The 12,005-nt window shown below is 41.3% G+C and overlaps 1 long non-coding RNA gene across 3 annotated transcripts in view; it reads left to right on the plus strand.

The window, feature by feature from the left end:
• Positions 1-353: 353 nt before the first annotated feature.
• LOC112834412 (uncharacterized) overlaps positions 354-12,005 on the plus strand; it is a 30,342-nt gene continuing 18,690 nt past the window's right edge. For 2 of the 3 annotated variants that reach the window (XR_012376054.1, XR_003210896.2), the window contains exon 1: positions 354-492. This is a non-coding gene — a long non-coding RNA (uncharacterized lncRNA). Of the gene's footprint in view, positions 561-12,005 lie in introns of all 3 variants that reach the window. The other variant, XR_012376055.1, reaches the window with a different exon arrangement.

Genomic DNA, 12,005 nt, shown 5'->3' on the forward strand with positions numbered 1-12,005 from the left:
TCCTAAAATCTCCGGTCGTTGTGAATAACCTGAGCTTTTTCCTGACCAACTCTACTAGGGAAAAAACGTACAGCTTATTTCGAGGTATGCCTCCCCACAGCGGGCCTTCCATAGGCTTGCTCTCTCACTCCCTTGAACTTCCTCCTTGTGCCCTCTCTATCTTCAGTGCAGTGACAGAGGGCAGCGCCGAGGTCCGCCCCGCCCGCGGCGGCGTTTGGGAGCGCGCGCGCCCGGCTGGGATCGGGCGCGCAGCCCAGCGCCAGGAGCAGCCTGGCTTCCGGGCGTGCGGCCGGCCTGCGCGCGGGCGGCTCGGCCGCGCCCCCGCCGCCCGCCGTGGAGCGCGGCCGCAGGGGAGCGCAGGGGAGCGCGCCGGAGCTGCCCCGGGACACGCGCGGCTGTCTGGGGGGTACTGAGCATCCGCGGCTCTGCCAAGACGCGGCTGCCTTCGTAACTGACTCACCGTTACCGGAAGACAAACGACCCTGGCCCACGGTAGTGTCAGCTTTTCTCCGCGTGATTTCACTTGCCAGCTTTCCTAGCAAGGCGAGCGGCTGATCCGTGTGAGCACTATTACCATATATAGAGAGGAAGTGCCTGGTGAAAAAAAGAACCCAGGCGAAGCCTTAGTCAGTGGCCTTGGGTGGGAGTGACTGTTGGGAGGGTCAAGATGAAATGTGCCCTTCAGCAGACGCGATTACTAACCGTGTTAAATCTGCAGATGATTCAAAAGACAGATCGGAAAAAGGAAGTGTTGCAAATGCCCCGCACTCGGAACTCGCAGGAGTTGCTGCACAGTCATTTAAACAGTTATTAAAATTCTGGAGAACTTGAAAGACAGACTTTTCTCAACCTTCATGTAAAAAAATAATTGTTACAACCTTGATTGCTACATTTGCTTATTTTTTTAAAGAAAACAAGAAATATTCTAAATAGAAGCAGTCCAGCTTATGCTCTAGGACAAACACCTCTGTGCCTTTGAAGCATTGCTATACTTTTTTAAATAATGCAAATAGAGACATAAGACAACCTTGCTGACAAGTCTAAATATGGTTAGTAATGGCTTTGCTGTTTGTGAGGATTATAAATATGGATAGTAATTATGGATAAATATGGATAGTAATACGGATAGTACTGGATACTTTATTGTAAGTATGGATAAATACAGATAGTAATGGCTTTGATGTTTGTGAGGTGATATGATAATTACTAGCAGACCAATAGATATGATAATTACTACAACTACCAAGAATTTTGACCAGAATGGTTTCAAGAGGAGGCAAAGGACTTCTGGATGAATATTTGGAAAAGGGTGGAAAGCTTTTATTGCTCTTCCAGACTCTTCCATTTGGCCAGCCTGTGCCTAGCTCACACTACCTTACTTTCCACTCATAAAATGGTTGTAGCCTCTGTCTCTACTCAGTGTTTAGTACCCTCTTAAAATCTTCTGTGATTATGCCCATAAAGCTTTTGAATCCCTTGGAAGCAATACATTCTCATTTTTAAAACTTACATATGGTTTTATTATCAAGTAATAATATATAGTTTAGCATATATGTATATATGGTTATACTGATTATCAGGTTATAATAAGTCTGTCACATGGGAAGTTTAAACATTACTAAATAACCAGAATGAGCCCATGGGCTTATTCTTGGAGTCCATAAAACTGCCCCCCCAAAAAAGTATTCTGTGCAAATCAACTAGAAAAATACTTCTAAACCCCTGCTAAGACTAAATGAGCAAGGTGACACAGGAAACCAAATAATTACCCAGTGAGCATTTCTTTGCATAAAATAGGGAGAAAAAAACCAATCTTTTCCTCCAAAATAATAATATTTTTCCACTAAATAGATTATCTTTTTTTTTTTAAATAGGAGTTAACATTCTCACGGTGGAAAATTCAAACAGTACAGAAATGCAAAAAGAAAAATGTGAATACCATTTTATAGTTCCACTCTCCGCAAAGACCAGAGAGATAATATGCTGCCAGACCTCTTTCTAAGGATAGACACACACACACGCCCATGCGCATGCATGCACAGGTCCATATGATCATAAGATAATGTTCCACAATGAATTTTATATAACTTTATAGACTAATATGTATAGATCAACACCATTCTTTCTTTTTTAACTTATTTATTTATTTATTTGAGAGAGAGAGCATGAGCAGGGGGAAGAAGCAGAGGGAGAGGGAGAAGCAGACCCCTGGCCAAGTGGGCAGGGTCGGGGGGGGGTGCCTGATGCGGGGCTCGATCCCAGGACTCTGGGATCATGACCTGAGCCAAAGGCAGATGCTTAACCGACTGCGCTACCCAGGCGCCCTGCAACCCTATTCTTTTTATTGGCTGCAGCCATTGACTGGATACACCACAATGTATTTAATCTGTTTCCTTTTGATGAAATCTTAGGGTTTCCCTCAGTGGTTTACCTATTGAAGGAAATGCTGCCTTGAACATCTTTGAATTTTTGCATGCCCATGACCAAGTATTCCTGCAAAGGTAAATTACATAAGAGGGATCTCTGGGTCAAAGTTTATACACTTTAAAAATGTTGTTACAGTTTCAATTGCTCTTCCTCCTCTCAAAAGTCCTCCATGTACCCACCTCCTACATTGTCTGAGTGTCCCTTTTCTGTAGCTGTTGTTTCTGCAGCTGGAGCCATTCTTGTTAAGGTACGTTTGAAGTTTTACCCGTTTGACAGTATGTTATTATGATCAAAGACCCCTCCCCAAATGTATCATCTGATCTAGCCAATCAGTTCCCTTGCCATGGGCTTTTCCCAGCAGGCAAATGGGAAACAGTGTTCCCTCTACTATTTGCTACACAAACACCTAAACACAGAGATCTGGAAAAGCTGGTATCCAGAATGTGGTTTAGACATGAGGTCCAGGAGATGGCTCCCACTCCCCCTCGTTCCCAAATCTGAATGGTGCGATTCCCACCTGCTTTCTGACTTTCTAAAGCAATAATGAGCATGCAGAGAGAGAGAGAGAGAGAGAGAGAGAGAGAGAGAAAGAGAGAAGAGAGAGTTGGCAGGGCCTCCTCAGGCCTGGAGTCAGTTTCCCCACCAGATGCAGGAAAAAGATAACGTGGATGAGATGAAGTCAACCATGAGTTCATCTCTTTCAACACCCAGTGCTTCCTTTGGTCCACAGTACATTTGGCACAGACGACTCTTCTGGAGAGGAAGCTAGGAAGGGCCCGGCTGAAGGCAGGTCAGCAAGAGGGAGCATTGCAGAAATTACCCCTCCCCTAATGTTGCTTCCTCCTCTCTTGCTTTATACTTTATTAGGCCAGTTTTCATGTGTTCTTTTTTCTCTTTATTGGCTAGGCAGTTCTACATATTATTTTAATTCTGCTAGTAGTCATTATTATATTCTAACAGAGAAATGTGGGTCCACATTCTCTATCCGAGTCTAACATCAAATCAGAGAATTATGTTCTCTCCTACTGAGAGACCTCAGTTGGGACATTTGGCAAGCTTTCACTTTTCCCTCCCTCCCTTATACTTTCCTTTCCCAGCTTTACTGAATAATCGGCCCAGTTTTCCAGATTTTTCTTAGAATATGACTTCTTTGTCAAGATCACTTTTAATTGCATCATGCTTCAGTTATCCAAATTTATTTACATTTAACTTTGAGTTTTATTGAATTTGTACTATTGCTGCCCTCTCTTGTACACTGTATCTTTGTCTTTCTTGGGATCTTTATTATGATTCTGTTTTTATTTACCTGAAATATTTTCACAAGTAATTATCCAGAAAGTGTACCTTGTTGGTCTACTATTCCATTCTGAATCTCTCAAATTATAACCCTCTTCCTTTGTTAACTTGTAGCTCTGGTAAAACCTCACATCCTTCATAGTTGTTGATATTAGAAATGGGCTTTTGAAAAACAATTCCTTCTTTGGTTGGTGAACATTTTCAATCTGCAAACACAGTCCTTTCTCCAGTTCTGAAGAATTATATTCTATCAGTTCATTAATTACTCATTCTCCCTTGCTTCCTTTTCTTGCATTTATTTTTTTTTTAAAGATTTTATTTATTTAACTGACAGAGAGAGACAGAGAGAGAGGGAACACAAGCAGGGGGAGTGGGAGAGGGAGAAGCAGGCTTCCCGCCGAGCGGGGAGCCCGATGCGGGGCTCGATCCCAGGACCCTGGGACCATGACCGGAGCCGAAGGCAGTTGCTTAACCAACTGAGCCACCCAGGTGCCCCCTTTTCTTGCATTTAGAACTGATTACTTTTAGGCTTCCAAATCTGTTCTCCAAGATGCTCATCTTTTCTCATGATCTTTCTCCTTCTTTTGTGTGTGCTCTATCAACATCGTATGGCTTTTAGAATTATCTGTTATATTCTTCACTGTCATTCAGACTTTTGTCAGTTATGGTTTCAGTTTTTTTTTCAAAGAATTATTCTTGTTTTCAGGGTGTTTCTTTTTGGTAAAAGCCTGGCTTTCGTTGTGAATATGAATGAGAAGTTTTCTTCTAAACTCTCTCCGGCTTCTTGTTTCAACAGGTTCATTTGTTCAGCAATCAGCCTGGTGCTCTCCTTTTGACCGGATGATTGTACTTTATGTGGTTAGCGATTTGGTGCTATTGTCCAGCTTACTTAGTATTGTTAGCCGGTGTGTCTCTTACATAATTCTTGCAGCCAGTGTAAGTACTTAACATAATTCTTGTAGCAGATCAGAAGGAGACTGGAAGTCAGAGAAATGTGCTTCTGGGATTTCCCGGGAGGAAATGGTCTGAGAGTTGAAAAATCGGAGTCATTGAGCCTTCTGTTAGATGGATGGGTGGTAAGGGCATGCTGCAGGTGTTTTCCCTTCAAAGTGCTCAGAGGAAACTGGTCTGGCATCATGCTGATTCCTCTTGATCAAGGCAGGAAGCAATGGGGTCAAGGTGACAAATGGAATTGGATCTATTCCTCTGGCCAACTGGAGAGATTCAGGCCAGTGAGGGGACTCCTTTAGACAAGGCTTCTGACCACAGAGTCTAAGGGCTTCCCATAGGAGAGCTGAACCAAACCAGATGGTCTTTCTTTGACCTGACTCTCCCGTGTGCAAACTCTGTATTAGTTTTCTATTGCTACATAACAAATTACCACAAATTTAATGGCTTAAAATAACACATGCCTATTATCTCACAGTTTCCATGGGTCAGGATTCCAGGCATGGCTTAGTTGGACCCTCTGCTGAGGTCTCACAAAGCCACAATTACGATGTTGGCCACGACTGCAGTTCTCATATGGGGCTCTGGGTCCTCCCCCAAGCTTATTCAAGTTTTTGGCAGCATTCTGTTCCTTGCAGCTGTATGAACAAGGTCCCTATTTTCTTGCTGGAAGCCACTCTCAGTTCATAAACCCCTTGTAGTCTCTTGTCATATAACCCCTAAAAGCAGTTCACAATCTGGCTATCTGCATTTTTTCCAAGCCAGCAGAAGCACATTTCTCTGACTTCCAATTGCCTTGCAGTCTGCTACAAGAGTGCCTTATAGAATGTAATACATCAAGGGAGTGACTATTCCATCATCATTTGCCACATGGCATCGTTTAATCAAGGGAGCAACTACCTATCCATCACATGCAAAGGTTCTGTCTACATTCAAAAGGAGGGGATTATCCAAGCCATGTGTACCCGTGGGTGGAACTCTTCAGGAACCCTCTAAAATTCTGCCCTTCACAATTTCAGAAATGTAAGAATCCATTCCAGTTTCCAGTGGGGGAATGACATTTCTCCTTCTATGTTAGTTGAGTCACTTTTGTAAAGAACTGGGTAGTAGAGAGTGGAGGGAAGGCAGATTGTCAAAGGTGTGTGCTTGACATCACATTAAATTATCCAGATAATTATCTTAGCTTTCTACCTTAATGAATTGATGTTTTTAACTTTTGTTGTTGTTTTTACTTTTAAAAAAAATGTTCTTCAAACATTTCAACTAATCTGAAATGTAAATAAAATCACCTTATAAATTTGAAGCAGTATATCTGTCTAAATTAATAGGCTTTATTTTTAGATCAAATTTAGACTAACAGAAAATCCAGCATAAAGTACAAGTTCCCATATACCCCTGTATCTATCACTCCACTCCAACACACACACACACACACACACACACACACACGGTTTCCCCTAACATTAACATCTCAAATTAGTGTGTTACCTTTGTTGCAAATGATGAGCCAATAGTATCTACTATTAAGTCTCATACAGAATCGTTTCAGCACTGTATTTTTTAATAAGGAATTTTTCTTTTAAATCAGGTCTTTGTCCCGTGTGACCTATGTGACCATGTTAGGCAAATGTAGGGTCTGTGGACAGCCCATGTGACCGGCCAGGATATAACAGAGCCTTCTGTGACTAAATAGAGGTTGGCCTGAGATTGCTGATATTCAAAACCGATTATTAGGCACAATGTACTTCAATCTGTTTAAGAAGAACACAATCTCTGGGGAGAGAATTTTAAGACAAAGAGCGGTTTTGGTAATAATACCAATTTTGGTCCAGACCAAAATGCAGTGGTACAGAAAGACGATGAGTTTTCAGAAATAAATTATCTTGAGAATGCTCTGTGACGATAATGAGAAGACCGGGAGAAAATATTTCATAAGACTTACCTGATAAAGGACTGATATCAAAAATATCCAAAGAACTCTTAATAATCAACATTAAGAAAACAAACCAATCCAGGGGCACCTGGGTGGCTCAGTCGGTGAAGCAGCTGCCTTCGGCTCGGGTCATGAACCCCGGGGTCCTGGGATCGAGTCCCACATTGGGCTCCCTGCTCCACGGGGAGTCTGCTTCTCCCTGACCCTCCCCCCTCTCATGTTCTCTCTCTCTCTCTCTGTAATAAATAAAATCTTTAAAAAAAAACCAAACTAATCCAGTTAAAAAGTGAGCAAAAAACCTGAACAGATGCCTCACCAAAGATGTACCGAAGGCTTATAAGCATATGAAAAGGTTCTCTATGTATATGTCACTAGGGAATCACAAATTAAAATAATGAGTAATCAATATATACCCCGAAATAGTACTCTGCCATCAAAAAGAATAAATCTTGCCATTTGCAACAATGCAGTTGGAGCTAGAGTATAGTGTGCTAAGTGAAATAAGTCAGTCGGGGAAAGACAAATACCATATGATTTCACTCGTGCGGAATTTAAGTAACAAAACAGATGAATATAGGGGAAGGGTGAAGAAAGAGAGGGAAGCAAATCACAGGAGACTCTTAGGGATAGAGAACAGGGCGCCTGGGTGGCTCAGTTGGTTAAGCGACTGCCTTCGGCTCGGGTCATGATCCTGGAGTCCCGGGATCGAGTCCCACATCGGGCTCCCTGCTCAGCGGGGAGTCTGTTTCTCCCTCTGACCTTCCTCCCTCTCGTGCTCTCTATCTCTCATTCTCTCTCTCTCAAATAAATAAATAAAATCTTAAAAAAAAAAAGGATAGAGAACACACTGAGGGTTGATGGAAGGAGGTGGGTGGGGGATGGGCTAGATGGGTGATGGGTATTAAGGAGGGCACTTGTGATGAGCACTGGGTGTTGTATGTAAGTGATGAATCACTGAATAAAAAAAAGTAAAAGTAAAAGTCAATTAAAAATTAAAAATTAAAATAAAATAATGAGATACCAATACATTAGAATGGCCAAAATCCAGAACCCTGCTACCAACAAATGGCTGGTAAGGCTGTGGAACAGGAACAGTCATTCTTTGCTGGTAGCATGCAAAACAGTACAGCCAGTTTGGAAGACAGTTTGGAAGTTTCTTACAAACTAAATATATTCTTACCGTACAATCCAGGAATCACACCCTTTGGAAGTAAAGAGTTGAAAACTTATTTCCACACAAAAAGAATGAGCTGTCAAGCCATAAAAAGACATGGAGGAAACTTAAATGAATCCTGCTAAGTGAAACAAGCTAGTTGGAAAAAGCTACAGGCAATATAATCCCAATTTTATGACTTTCTGGAAATGGCAAAATGGAGACACAAAAAGAGTGATATACGCATATAATGGCACACAGTGGAATATTATTAAGCCCTGAAAAGAAATAAAATTCTGCCACAGACTCTAGCATGGCTGCACCTTGAAGACCATATGCTGAGGGAAATAAGCCAGCCACAAAAGGACAAGCATTGTATCACTGTATCATCATTTGTATGGGGCACCTAGAGTAGTCAAATTCACAGGGATAGAAAGTAACATGGTGTTTCCCAGGCACTGGGAAAGGAGGTATGTGGCGTTATTATTTGATGGGTACAAAGTTTCAGTTTGGGAAGAAGCCAAAGTTCTGGTGTTGGATGGAGGTGGTTACACCAATGTGGATGTATTTAACGCCACTGACATCTACACTTACAAAAAATGACAAATTTTATGTTGTGCCTATTTTGCCATAATAAAAAAAAAAAATTCATGAAAGGAAAGAACACTGGGCAGTGGGAATGAAAGCCTGGCTTCCAGAGCCAGATCTGGTTGTGTTCTTTCATGACAATTAGCTCTGGGGTCTTTGTAGTTTCCCTTCCAGGACCTTGAATCTGTATTATTTACTCGCTCATTCATTCATTCAACCAGTGTTTATTCAACACATACAAGAGTTTGTTACTCTAAAACTATGGAAGAGCTTGGAAACTATTGTGTGTCAGATGCGGGATAGATGTTATTAAAATCAATGAATGGGAATAATCAAAGAAAAATGAATGGGAATAATCAAAGCTGTTTTTCTATTAAAACAATGTAATCCCTCGTAGGTTTTCACATTCAGATATAGATTTCATTCTTAAATCAGAGTGTCATAAAACATGAAAGCTAGAAAAATGACCTCACTAGTAAATTATTTAGCAAAATAATTTTGTTTTCAAATAGAGTTCTGCAGAGATCACTGATAATAACAAAATAAAATATTAAAAACATAGCCTTCTGGGATAGTGTAAATTTTCATTATTGGGCCAAAGACATAACACCCATCATGGAAGACTTAAGCATATTCATGTGCCTGACTTCTGAGGTTCATCTGAGCTTCTAGGAATCCAGAGCACAGCCTGAAAATCCATATATACTTCTACCCCTTCATTCTAGAGATTTAAGTGATCTGTGCCCAAAACACCTAATTTTTTTCATTGTGATTTTCAAAAAATACCTCTAGGATGCAACTGAAAATTTGAAATAGTTTGTTCTTAATAAATCTTTAAATCTGTTTAAAATCAATACATTGTTTTAGTCACAATGTTTTAAGTTTTGAGAATTGGAAAGTCCACATGTCTATGAGGTGGTTTGGTAAATATGGTACCATATGAGAGTATGAACTTGGAGTCCAAAAATCTAGATTCTGGTTCTAGTTCTTCTGATCACTAGATATGTGACTTAGGAAGAATCAGGTAACGTCTCTGATCTCTATGCTGTGTTATGTCTGAAAGTAAGGATAATAATGCACAACACATCTAGCTTCCAAGGTGTCCATGGACATGTGAGTTAAGCTTCCATTTTCTTGGATAATATTTTGAGTGATAATAGCTATCACCAAAACTGAGTTGAGTTTAAATAAGATAGTGTGTACATTTAAACCTGCATGTTAATAAATGTTAAGATTTTAGTAGCCCAGGTATTTTTAATCTATAGAAATAAAGTGCTCTTTATGCCCCCTCCCTCCCTGAAAAACTAGTCAAGTATAATCTGTCAAGTTTTGAATGCCACATTGTCATTGGGCAAGAATTCCTAGAGGTTTATTTTTTTCTTTATTTTTTTAAAGATTTTATTTATTTATTTGACAGAGAGAGAGAGAGCAGGAACAGAAGCAGGAGGAGTGGGAGGCAGAAGCAGGGTCCTGCCGAGCAGGGAGCCCATGCCTCTCTCCCAGGACCCCGGGATCATGACCTGAGCCGAAGGCAGAGGCTTAACGACGGAGCCACCCAGGCGCCCAAGAATTCCTAGAGGTTTAAAATAGCAGCTTTCTATCAATTCCATTTGTCAATTTCCCCTCCACAGTCAGGAAAATATAATTTATTGGCTTCTCAAACTTATGATCTCTCCATTTTCTCACTCTTCAGATTGCATCGCTCTTTTTCTTAATCAAATTTACATTTGAACTGCAAGGTTTTAAAACATTAAATCGTTTTCTATTGAAATAGTTTTATTAGCTTAAAAATTTTAAGCTCCATGCCTTGATAAGTTTATTCCTTTTCTGGAATGAAGAGAAGCACAAAATGGGTAACAATAATTCCCCTTACATACTGATTGCTTTAGGCAATCATCAAAGTAATTAACATAGAATACACCCATATACAATGGGTAATTCTCTTGCTCCGTAAGAGGGGGGGAGAAAAATCAGTGATCCAAGACAGGGATTGGCAAACCAAGACCTGCCAAGTAAATCCGGCCTGCTTCCTGTTTTTAAAAATAAAATTGTATTGGAACATGGCCATGCTCATTTGTTTACATACTGTCCACAACTGCCTTTGCACTTCAACCACAGTGACTCCAAGGAGTTGCTACAGAGACCATATGGTTTGCAAAGCTGGAAGAATTAACTTTTTTTTTTTTTAAGTATTATTTATTTATTTGACAGAGAGAGCGCAAGTAGGCAGAGCAGTAGATAGAGGAAGAGGGAGAAGCAGGCTCCCCGCCAAGCAGGGAGCCCGATGCGGGACTCGATCCCAGGACTCTGGGATCATGACCTGAGCCGAAGGCAGAGGCTTAACGACTGAGCCACCCAGGTGCCCCTGGAAGTATTTCCTATTTGACCCAGAAAAAAATTTACCCACTCCTGATCTAGGGACTAAGTGAGGAAAAAGAAAATGGATGCTCTCCTTTCTTGCAGTAATTGTATAATCAGAAGCTTCTAAAATATAAATATTCTGCGCGGAGTTGGAAAACAGGCTGCAGCTAATGCTAATTAAAGCCTTACATTGAAGAGTCACCCTGTGGTCAGTGTTCTTTACTGCTGGATGACAGGAAGCTGGAGTTAGGTTCCTTTGTCTGTGGGAACAAAGAAGGAGTAGCTGTGTCCAGATTCCTTAAGCAATATGATTTTTCTAAGGACAACAGTAAAAAGCAAACAAAAAACAAAATGATGCTGATCTTTCTCACCAATATTTGGTTGGGTTTTTGGGCTGACTTTACCCTCACTCCACTTTGACGTTGGGAAGTTGCTTCTTTCAGAGCTACAGGAGGCTTGCAGAGGTATTCTGGAGGCCTACTTCCTATGCGTCCCTTTTTGCAGCCTTGGGACACTGTCTCCTTTCATAGACGAAATGTTTTAACACCTCCTGTACAGGCTGACACCTTCCTGGGGCCAGCCAAGCCTGATGCTGCTCCGCTCTGTTCCTTCCCCACTTGATAAGGCAGTCAATTCCATGTTTGCTTGCACTTTGTGTCAGTTTTCAATCGCTTAACCATCACCACAATTCTGTGTCGGAACGGTCTCTTCAGGTCTAACGTTCTGTGATTTCTCACTCCAGAACGGTCATCTATGAGAGTCTGACACGCAGTATTTAACGTAAGATCTGTATTAAAATCGAGGTTCCAATATTTGTTAATTGTGTGAGCTTTACATCTTCAGTTCCTACCTCTATAAAACCGAGACAATAATATGTACTTTCAAGACCACTGCAATGATGAAAGGCGATTACATATTTGCAAAGCCTCAGTCAGAGAAGAGACAATAAATACAACTTAAGTGTTCCTCTAGTTTTCCTCCACCAGATCGGGAGCCATGGACTCACTTCTTCCCAATTCTCAGTGATCTTATAACCCTCTGAGATTAGCACATACACCATTATAGCACTTACACAGGTATTTTAAGAATAACTTTCCACGGGCGCCTGGGTGGCTCAGTCATTAAGCGTCTGCCTTCGGCTCAGGTCATGATCCCAGCGTCCTGGGATCGAATCCCACATCAGGCTCCTTGCTCAGCGGGAAGCCTGCTTCTCCCTCTCCCACTCCCCCTGCTTGTGTTCCCACTCTCGCTCTCTCGCTCTCTCTCTCTCTGTCAAATAAATAAAATCTTTATTTTTTT

The sequence above is a fragment of the Callorhinus ursinus genome, unplaced genomic scaffold (assembly GCF_003265705.2).
Source record: "Callorhinus ursinus isolate GAN/ISIS: 27379988/994484 unplaced genomic scaffold, GSC_fseal_2.0 scaffold62, whole genome shotgun sequence".
Classification (NCBI taxonomy): Eukaryota; Metazoa; Chordata; class Mammalia; order Carnivora; family Otariidae; genus Callorhinus; species Callorhinus ursinus.